Here is an 11,409-nt window from a genome sequence, read left to right on the forward strand (position 1 = left end):
TTTAAATTAAATAAATAAAACAATCTCCTTATTTCTTGCATTTTCATTATTTTTCTGTAACTCTGACTACATGTGCTGAAAAACATATCAAGAAAAGATATTTAATAAAATCTTTTTTATATTGATAAAGAAGGTAACACCAGTGACAAAAAATAGTTCATGTGGTCTTGAAATAATTGTAAAAAAAGATAAAGAGAAAAATAATTAAGCTGTCATTTATATGTATTCATAAAGTCAAAAGGTAATCTAATAATGCGGTCTAAGTTTAAATGTTAGAAAAATAAATAAATTTTAAGACATTTTGCCATACCAAAAGTGGACGTTTCTGTAGAATGACCCACCTAAAATATTTAGGATACTAGTAAGAAGTCCAATAGTGTGTAACATCTGTCTTTAAATGTAATTTTTTAATTTTGTTTTTTTATTCGATTAAATCCTATCACTTACTACAGTAGTGAATAGCATCAATTCTATTTGTTACTAATACATATTATATAGTAGTACTTTTTCCTTATCTTCGAATACCTAATTAGTACTGTGTGATATAAATGCTAGTAACTATTTGAACATTACAGTATCTAAGTCAATAGTTAGTGCAGCGGTTAATTTTGTTATAACTGCTAGATAACAATGAGCAAGCCAAACAAAACAATGTTACAATAAAATTAAATGCATTTTTTATGGCATAATATTTTTGCAGATATTTATGAAAAAAGTTTATATACTTGTTTCTCTCTGAAAAACAATGTTACAGCTAGTTATTCTCTTTTGCAATTTGCATTCTGTGTTGGAATGTTAGTTTTTGTTTTGGTGTGTGTGATTACGCACATTGACATTTTACTCAAAAGCATTTCAACACATCAGGTTACCAGTAGGTGGAAAACACTGGGGACTGCAGCCATGGAACCCAAAAACCAACTAGGTAAAAGATAGCAGATACTACCTGACCCAAAAAGCCAAGAAATCCATGTTAATAAAAAAAAAATAATAATAATAATAATAAAAATAAAAAAGCTTGATGATGAGAAGAATAATAAAACATGGATAAAACATTTACATTACATTTAGTCATTTAGCAGACGCTTTTATCCAATGAGACAAGTGCTATATGATATGCAAGTGCCATAACAAGTCTAGCCGTAGCAAGGTTTTTTTTGTAATTATATAATAAACAGAAAATATGTAGAATAGAAAAAGAATAGAACAAGCGTGTTAGAGGCCTTTTTTTGCTTTTGTTAATTGTATAATAAATAAAAAGAAAACAAATCGATAGAATGCAAAAATACTAGTTTTTTTTAATTAAGAAAACAAGCAGTAAATGAACAGAGTGCAAGTCTAAAAGGAAAGTTTTTTTTCTTTCTTTTTTTTTAAGAATATAATTAAAATAGAGAGTGCTAGAGTTATGGGCAAAAAAATAAAAAACCTTGGAAGATATGTGTTTTCAGCCGTTTCTGGAAAATGGCTAAAGACTCGGATGGCTAAAGCTGCTCAGATTGAGTTGGGCAGGTCATTCCACCAGAAGGGAACATTTAATTTAAAAGTAAATTAAAAATGTTGTGTTTCTTTGCGATTGCACAACAAAGCGACGTTCACTTGCAGAATGCAAGCTTCTAGAGGGCACATAAGTCTGAATAATGAATTTAGGTAAAGGGGTGAAGAGCCAGTGGTGGTTTTGTAGGCAAACATTAATGCCTTAAATTTTATGCAAGCAGCTATTGGTAGAAAGTGCAAATTGATAAAGGGAGGTGTGACATGCATTCTTTTTGGCTCATTAAAAATATTGCTGACGCTGTCTTGATTCATTGTAAAGGTTTGATAGAACTGGCTGGAACACCTGCCAAGAGAGCATTGCAATAGTCCAGCCTGGACAGTACAAGAGGTTGAACAAGCAGTTGTGAAGCATGTTCCGAAAGAAAGGGCCTGATCTTCCTGATGTTGAATAAAGCAAATCTGCAGGACCGGACAGTTTTATCAATGTGGTCTGAGAAAAGTCAGCTGATCATCAATCATAACTCCAAGGTTTCAAAGTTTTTAAGGAGTTATGGTTGATGTGTCTAACTGGATGGTGAAATTGTGATGAAACGATGAGTATACATTCGAACCACAGGCAGTTCTGTACTGCCAAGGTTGAGTTGAAGGTGATGGTCCTTCATCCAGCATGAAATGTCTGTTAGACAAGCTGAGATGCAAGCAGCTATTGTCGGATCATCAATATGGAATGAGAGGTAGAGTTGAGTGTCATCAGCATAGCAGTGATATGAAAAGCCATGTTTCTGAATGACAGAACCTAGTGATGCCATGTAGACAGAGGAGAGAAGTGGTCCAAGAACTGAGCCCTGAGGCACCCCAGTAGTTAGATGTTGCGACTTGGACACCTCAACTCTCCAAGATAACTTGAAGGACCCACCCTTGAAGGAACTTGAAGCAAAATAGCATTTGCTTTTGCAGGAAATTAAAAAAGGAAGTCTGTGGTGAGATACAAAAACATGAAAAAAGGACCTGCTTTCTGTAGCCTGCAGAAAATAGCAGAGCTTGGGATGTTATAACAGACCAATCAGAATCAAGTATACCAGAGAACCATATAATATTGATTTATATATGATATAATATATATTAATCACTATAGGATTAATAACTAGAAATTCAAATTAATGTTAAATCATAATGTTAAATGTGAAATTGGCTTGCCATAGTGATGGGTAGGGGGGTCAAGGCGGTCTGATCTATTTTCGAAAAGGCTCTCAGTGTCGGGCTATTTCTCTCTGGTCGGTGACAGGGCTATAGATTGAAGTGAGAGCACACACTGAGGTCAGGTGGCCATAAGCACACAGTGTAAACCCCTGCATTTCACACCCTTGATTTAAGTATACATCAGTTGCATGGACGTTTAAAATATACAATCAATCCTACAAATAGTCAGGTGATACCTTTGCTATAGCCCCCCTGACATTTGTTGATGCTTCCTGAAGCTGGTTTGTTGTAACTCCCTTGCATTAATTTACACTGTAAAAATAGTTTTTTCAGGTTTAAGTTAAATTAAAGCTGCAAGCAGCGATCAAAAGGTCCTCGCACCCTTGCTCACCACCACTCTGTGGCTTTATGGAAAACAGCTAATGGTGGGCAACATGCATTCAAAGTGATAATTATCAATAAATTATTTATATCTGCCAGCTGGTGGCGCTATGACTAATAATAATGATAATGTGGTGCAGATTGAAAATGGTATATCGCATGGAATCGATCTTACTGCTATAGATATTGTACCCCAAAGTGATGATATTACAGACCATTTTCTTGTATCGTGCATGCTGCGTATAACTGATATTAACTATATGTCTCAGCGATACCGTCTGGGCAGAACGTACTCGGTTACTAACGTAACCTCGGTTCCCTGAGATGAGGGAACGAGTACTGCGTAAGCTAGCTTACGCTATGGGAAAGGTCCCCTTTTCTCGAGAATATGAAGCCAAAAATTATCCTTAATTTTTAAATAATGTAAAACGCAGTGCTGCAGCACAGCAGACCCAAGCGAAGCGGCTCGCGCGCTTATTGGCTGTGCTGCGGCAACTGCAGCAACCTATGGTGAGGCGGCGGAGAGTAACGAACCAATGGGGGCGCTTCGCGCCCATTGGACGTCAGAGCGCGCCAAAATAGGCGTGGCTGGAACTATATAAGCCACCGCTTCACCATAGGGATCAGGTTTTAAATCGACTGAAGCGATCACCCGGTCCGAGCACATAGCACGGCAGGTTACGCAGTACTCGTTCCCTCATCTCAGGGAACCGAGGTTACGTTAGTAACCGAGTACTTTCCCTTTCGAGAGTACTCTCGTACTGCGTAAGCTAGCTTACGCTATGGGAACACAATGTAAAACGCCGTGCGTGCTCGGGAACTTCGACCTGTCACAGCCCAAGGCGAGAGCTCGGGGCTTTATAGCAGGAGAAATCCCAGTCCCAACAGCCAACCTTAGTGAGCTTTATATAGGGAACGAAAAAAGGGGGACGTGATAAGGCTTAGCACGTCTATATAGAAAGTACCCTGGCCTGCAGGGCAGGGACTTGCAGATTATAGAATCTAATAAATGTGGACGGAGAGGCCCAGCCTGCCGCCGCACAGATATCATCCAGTGGTATCCCGCAGGACCACGCCCATGACGAGGCCATACCTCGGGTGGAATGGGCTCTGATGCCGAACGGGCAGTGAAGGCCCTTAGATTTGTAAGCCAGCGAGATAGTGTCTACTATCCATCGCGATAGGCTTTGCTTCGTGGTGGCGAGACCTCGGGTGCGCCCACCAAAGCATATGAAGAGCTGGTCCGACCTCCTGAATAAGGCGGAGCGCGCAATATAGGTTTTAAGAGCCCTGACGGGGCAGATGAAGCTCGCGTTGCTTTCGTCGCTTTGCGAGGAAAGGGCTGACAGCGAGATTACCTGCGCTCTGAACGGTGTTGAGAGCACCTTGGGGACATAGCCGTGTCTTGGTCTGAGAATGACTCTGGAGTCATTAGGCCCAAACTCGAGACAGTCAGCGCTTACAGATAGCGCATGTAAATCCCCCACTCGCTTGACTGAGGCCAGAGCCAGTAGAAAAGCGGTTTTGAACGAAAGAAGCTTCATATCGACAGACTGAAGCGGTTCAAAAGGGGGGCCCTTTAAGGCCTCTAGGACCGTGGACAGGTCCCAGGAAGGGATTGAAGGGGGTCGGGGAGGGTTCATCCGACGAGCTCCCTTAAGGAAACGAATGACCAGTTCGTTTTTTCCCAGTGATAGGCCGGCCACCGGAGCATGAGAAGCTGCAATGGCTGCCACATACACTTTGAGCGTAGACGGGGATCTGCCCGCATCTAAACGCTCCTGTAGGAAGGAGAGTATCTCCGACACGTCACATAAGTGAGGGTCTAGGTTCCGTGTCCCGCACCAGGTGGAGAACACTGACCATTTCTGCGCATATAGGCGCCTGGTTGAGGGCGCTCTGGCTTCCGTAATGGTCTTTAACACTCCCTCAGGGAGGTTCCCGGGTACCCGTTGAGGGGCCATACATGAAGGGCCCAAAGTTCGGGGTGGGGATGCCAGAGCGCGCCCTTCAGCTGCGTGAGGAGATCTTTCCGCAGCGGTATTGGCCATGGGGCTGTACTGGACAGCTGCATCAGCTCGGAGAACCAAGGTTGGGTCGTCCAGAGTGGGGCTACTAGCAGCATAGCGCATCTGCTCTTCCTGACCCGATCGATGACCTGCGGCAGCATCGCGACCGGTGGGAAGGCATAAAGCGGGCGTCTGGCCCAATCGAGGGCCAGCGCGTCCCTGCTCTTTGAAAAATATATTGGGCAATGAGCGTTGTCTTCTGAGGCGAAGAGGTCGACCTCTGCCCTGCCGAAGATGCTCCACATCAACTGAACCGTCTGTGGGTGAAGAGACCACTCCCCAGGGGGAACATTCGCCCTGGAAAGCATGTCCGGGCCCCGGTTCAGGATGCCAGGTACATGCGCTGCCTTTAGCGAGCGCAGATTGCAATGTGCCCATGTCAGAAGACGCTCGGTCAGGGTGTGCAAGGTTTCTGACCTGACACCACCCTGGCGATTTATGTAGGCCACCACTGACATGCTGTCTGATCTGACCAGAACGTGATGGCCCTTTAAAAATGGGAGGAAAGCTTTCAGGGATAGTTCGACCGCTATCATCTCCAGACAGTTTATGTGTAACAGTCGCTCCGGGCTCGACCAGAGGCCGGAGGCAGACCTGCCCTCGTACAGGGCGCCCCAACCGAGGTTGGATGCATCTGTCGAGACTACTTTCCATTTCGAGACAGCGCCCGTGCTTACGCCTAACTGATACCAGTTGGCTATTTTCCAAGGGGCCAGAGCTGCGATGCAGCCGTGGGTCACCCTGATGCACGCGCGGCCGGAAATCCAGGCGCGCGGTGGAACACGGTCTCTCAGCCAGCGCTGTAGTGGGCGCATGCGCAGCAGGCCCAGTTTGAGAACCGCAGAGGCTGATGCCATCAGACCTAGCATTTCCTGAAATCGTTTGAGCGGGTAAAGAGACCCGGCTTTGAACGACACGGCTAAATGCTGAATAGTGAGAGCGCGCTGTGACGTCAGACGCGCTGTACATGTCACAGAGTCTATGTCTATCCCCAAAAAGGAAATCCTCTGGCTGGGAGACAGAGCGCTCTTGACAGTGTTGATCGTGAGACCCAGGCATTCTAAATGGCTGAGGATCCAGGATCTGTGTGTCGTCAGTAGTTCTTCGGAATGGGCTAAAACTAGCCAGTCGTCGAGGTAGTTCAATACTCGCACTCCCCGCATTCTCAGGGGTGCGAGAGCGGCATCCATGCACCGCGTAAACGTACGGGGCGCTACGGAGAGGCCGAATGGAAGAACCATGTACTGATAAGTCTGCCCCTCGAAGGCGAATCTCAAGAATGGCCTGTGATGGGGTGCTATTTGAATGTGAAAGTAAGCGTCTTTCAGATCCACTGAGAAAAACCAATCCCTCGGGCGAATTTGCGCGAGTATTTGTTTGGTAGTTAACATTTTGAACGATCGCGTCATAAGCGCTTTGTTCAAACGTCTGAGATCTAGGATGGGTCTGAGACCGCCATCCTTTTTTGGTACGAGGAAGTAGCGGCTGTAAAAGCCTGACTCGCGCTGCGCAGGGGGGACAGTTTCTATCGCCCCTTTTGCAAGAAGGTTTATCAGTTCGGCGCGAAGGACGTGTGTCATTTCGCTTTTCACTTTCGTTTCGACCACGGCGCGAAAGCGCGGCGGTCTGCGAGGGAACTGGAGCGAGTAACCTCGTTTTATTATATTCAAAACCCAATCTGATATGCCGGGGATGGCCTGCCATGCAGCGGCTCGTGCGGCTATGGGTTGAATGTGCTTCGGGCACTGGCCGCCTGTTATGAGGGGACCAGTAGCTCGAGTATGCTGTGCTTGTGACACTGTGGTGACAGTGCTTATTTGTAGGGTTGCGCACTGAGAAGTGGGCACGCGCGCTACATTTAGAACACCTCCGGCGCGAGCGGGAAGGTGGGCATGAAAGGAGACCCGAGTGAGTCTTTGTGACACTTGGGGGAGTGTGTATACATGTAGGGGTGCGTACTGTGTAGTGGGCACACTGCCTACATAGAAAAAGCTCTTTTTGTGCTTTATTGAGGTCGCCGTGAAAATGGCGTTTGTGTGCAGGCGTGCGTGCATTGTAACAGGCTCGTTTACTGCAGTATAGACATCTCCAACCGCCTTTAGTGAGGGGATTGGAGGAAGCATGTGAGGTTTCTTGTGTGGTGGTCCGGCCGCAGCGGGACTTAACCACGGTCTTTTCAGCCTGAAGGTCAGGAGGGCTTCGGAGGCTCGGGGTTCAGCACAATCCTGGGCCGAGGTCCCCGTCTCTCTGGCGGTTTGCGGCTCGTAGAGCGAGAGCGGTGCTGGGTTTTGGTCGCTGGGCGAGACTGTAAGTCTGGCTGCGATGGCTTCGAGGTCTGAGGGGGCGGCGCGTTTCTACGGCGTCCCGCAGCAGAGCTAGAGCGTTTCGGCAGGAAGTGTCTCATTGCCTGCGACGTTTTCTGAGCCTCAGTGAAGCGTTCAGCGAAACCCTTAACCGACTGGCCAAAGAAGCCGGAAGGCGAGATAGGAGAGTCGAGAAAGGCGGATTTGTCGGCGTCTTTCATCTCCGTGAGCGTGAGCCAGAGGTGTCGCTCTAAAACAGCGAGGCTTGCCATGCTTCGGCCGATCGCTTGTGCTGTGGTCTTTGTCGCACGCAGGGCTAGATCAGTAGCGCTGCGGAGATCTTTAAAGTCATAGGTATCTGGGGCAGACTCGTCCAGGTTACGGAGAAGTCTGGCCCGAAAAACCTGCAGCACAGCCATGGTGTGTAGAGCCGAAGCGGCTTGACCAGCGGAGGTGTAAGCTCGGCCAGCGAGAGCTGAGGTGGTGCGGCACGGCTTGGATGGATGCACAGGCTTCGACCGCCATCCAGCGGCTGAGGGCGGGCAGAGGTGTGCAGCAATAGCCTCCTCGAGAGGGGGGGAGGCTCTCGTAACCGTGGTCTCGGGCGCCGTCGACAGAGGAGAGCGCTGACGAGACAGAAGTCTTCAAGCGTGCGGAGAATGGGGCTTTCCACGACTTCGTGAGTTCATTGTGAACTTCCGGGAAGAAGGGGGCGTTTCTTTGCGGAGGGGCCGAAGGGCGCCCCTGCAGGAACCATTCATCCAGCCTGCTTTTAGCGGGCTCGTCTGGAGGAGACCAGTCGAGCTGAAGGTCGCTGACAGCCCTTGTAAGCACGCGAGTAAGCTCCGCGTCGATATCGGCGCGTTGTCCGGTGCAGCTGGGTGCTGTAGAGGGGGGGGGGTCCACAATGGAGCCCGACCATTCCTCACTACTGGACGCGGCGAGAGAAAGTCTGTCGTGTCTGTCCTCTTCCGCCTCAGGCGCTCCGAAGGAGAAGGGGGTGCTGGTGAGCAGGGACTGGCGCTGCTCGTCCACGAAGAGGACAGGCGAAGGAGCGAGAGCGGGCGAGGCACGCGGGGAGTGTTCCGGCGTGAGCTCGCGTGTAACAGTATGCTCAGGCATTCTCTGATCGCGGCGTTTCTTACGCGGCACTTGAGAGAGAAGAGGCGGAGCGGGTGGAGCATCGTGGCTGGTTTGAGCTAATCGAGCCCGCAGGGTCGATATAGCCATGTCGTCGCACTCAGGGCAGCCGCCCTTGAAGAGTGCGCTCTCAGCATGCTCGCGGCCCAGGCAGGAGACACAGATGATGTGGCGGTCCTCGCCGGGCAGAGGGCCTCGGCAGGAAGCGCAGGCCCGAGGCATTTGAAACAACGCCTCGAATTCTGGAGGAAAAAAGTGTGATGCAGCTGCAAACACACTAGCTTTGAAAAGGATATAGTCACGCCGGATGGCGCAGCAGGAAGCGAGTGCTGAAGGCGGCGTCGAGATGAAGCACGAGCCGGCGTCCTCAGATCTGCGTTGCAGTGCTATCCCGCTGAGAGGCTTTTCGACGCCGTGTAGAGGCTTCTCCGGAGAAGACAGCGAAGTGCAGGTGAGATCGCTGAAGGAGATGAAATCTGATCCCTATGGTGAAGCGGTGGCTTATATAGTTCCAGCCACGCCTATTTTGGCGCGCTCTGACGTCCAATGGGCGCGAAGCGCCCCCATTGGTTCGTTACTCTCCGCCGCCTCACCATAGGTTGCTGCAGTTGCCGCAGAACAGCCAATAAGCGCGCGAGCCGCTTCGCTTGGGTCTGCTGTGCTGCAGCACTGCGTTTTACATTATTTAAAAATTAAGGATAATTTTTGGCTTCATATTCTCGAGAAAAGGGGACCTTTCCCATAGCGTAAGCTAGCTTACGCAGTACGAGAGTACTCTCGAAAGGGAACTATTGTTCCAGCCACCAAAGAAAGATTCGCAAATAACCTGCCTGATCTATCTCAACTGCTATTTGTACCCATAAATACACAGGAATTAGACAAAATTACTGACAACATGGGCACTATTTTCTCTAATACATTAGAAGCTGTTGCCCCCATCAAATTGAAAAAGGTTAGAGAAAAACGTACCATGCCATGGTATAACAGTAATACTCACTCTCTCAAGAAAGTAACTCGTAGTCTTGAACGCAAATGGAGAAAAACTAACTTGGAAGTTTTTAGAATTGCATGGAAAAACAGTATGTCCAGCTATAGACAGGCTCTAAAAACTGCTAGGGCAGAGCATATCCACAAACTCATAGAAAATAACCAAAACAATCCAAGGTTTTTATTTAGCACAGTGGCTAAGTTAACAAATTACCAGACGCCACCTGATTCAAATATTCCACCAACGTTAAATAGTAATGACTTTATGAATTTCTTCACTGATAAAATAGATAACATTAGAAATACAATAGCGAATGTAGATTCTACAGCGTCTAACACTTCAGTTTCATCCATCGCACCCAAAGATAAACTGCAGTGCTTTACAACTATAGGACAGGAAGAGCTAAATAAACTTATCACTGTATCTAAACCAACAACATGTTTATTAGATCCTGTACCCACTAAATTACTAAAAGAGCTGTTACCTGTAGCCGAAGAACCGCTTCTCAATATCATTAACTCGTCGTTGTCTTTAGGTCACGTCCCAAAACCATTCAAGCTGGCGGTTATCAAGCCTCTTATTAAGAAACCAAAACTAGATCCTAGTGTACTGGCAAATTATAGGCCTATTTCAAATCTTCCATTTATGTCTAAAATTTTAGAAAAAGTTGTGTCTGCTCAATTGAGCACCTTCCTGCATAAAAATGATCTGTATGAAGAATTTCAGTCGGGTTTTAGGCCCCACCATAGCACAGAAACTGCACTTGTTAAAATTACAAATGACCTGCTCCTTGCGTCAGATCAAGGCTGCATCTCATTTCTAGTCTTACTTGATCTTAGTGCTGCTTTCGACACCATAGATCATGACATACTCATAGATCGATTACAAAACTATACAGGTATTCAAGGGCAGGCTCTAAGATGGTTTAGATCCTACCTGTCCGATCGCTACCATTTTGTTTACTTAAATGGGGTGTCATCTCATTTATCATCAGTAAAATATGGAGTGCCACAAGGATCCGTCCTAGGTCCCCTTCTATTTTCAATATACATGTTGCCCCTTGGTAATATTATTAGAAAATACGGAATTAGCTTCCACTGTTATGCTGATGATACTCAGCTATATATCTCAACGAGACCACATGAAACTTCCCAATTATCTAAGCTAACAGAGTGTGTTAAAAATGTAAAAGATTGGATGACAAATAATTTTCTCCAATTAAATTCGGATAAGACAGAGATATTAATTATTGGACCAAAAAATACTACACAGAATCTTGTAGATTACAATCTGCAACTAGACGGATGTACTGTTACTTCCTCTACAGTCAGAAATCTGGGTGTTATATTAGACAGCAATTTGTCTTTTGAAAATCATATTTCCAATGTTACAAAAACTGCATTCTTCCATCTTAGAAACATTGCCAAGCTACGAAACATGTTATCTGTTTCTGATGCAGAAAAGCTAGTTCATGCATTCATGACCTCTAGACTGGACTATTGTAATGCACTTCTAGGTGGTTGTCCTGCATCTTCAATAAACAAGCTACAGGTAGTCCAAAATGCAGCAGCTAGAGTCCTTACGAAGTCAAGAAAATATGATCATATTACCCCAATTTTACAGTCTCTGCACTGGCTACCTATTAAGTTCCGAATCAGTTACAAATTATCATTACTTACCTATAAGGCCCTAAATGGTCTAGCTCCTGCGTACCTAACTAGCCTTCTACCACGTTACAACCCATCACGCTCCCTAAGGTCACAAAACGCTGGACTTTTGGTAGTTCCTAGGATAGCAAAGTCCACTAAAGGAGGTAGAGCTTTCTCACATTTGGCTC

This window comes from Carassius carassius, chromosome 36 (assembly GCF_963082965.1).
Source record: "Carassius carassius chromosome 36, fCarCar2.1, whole genome shotgun sequence".
Classification (NCBI taxonomy): domain Eukaryota; kingdom Metazoa; phylum Chordata; class Actinopteri; order Cypriniformes; family Cyprinidae; genus Carassius; species Carassius carassius.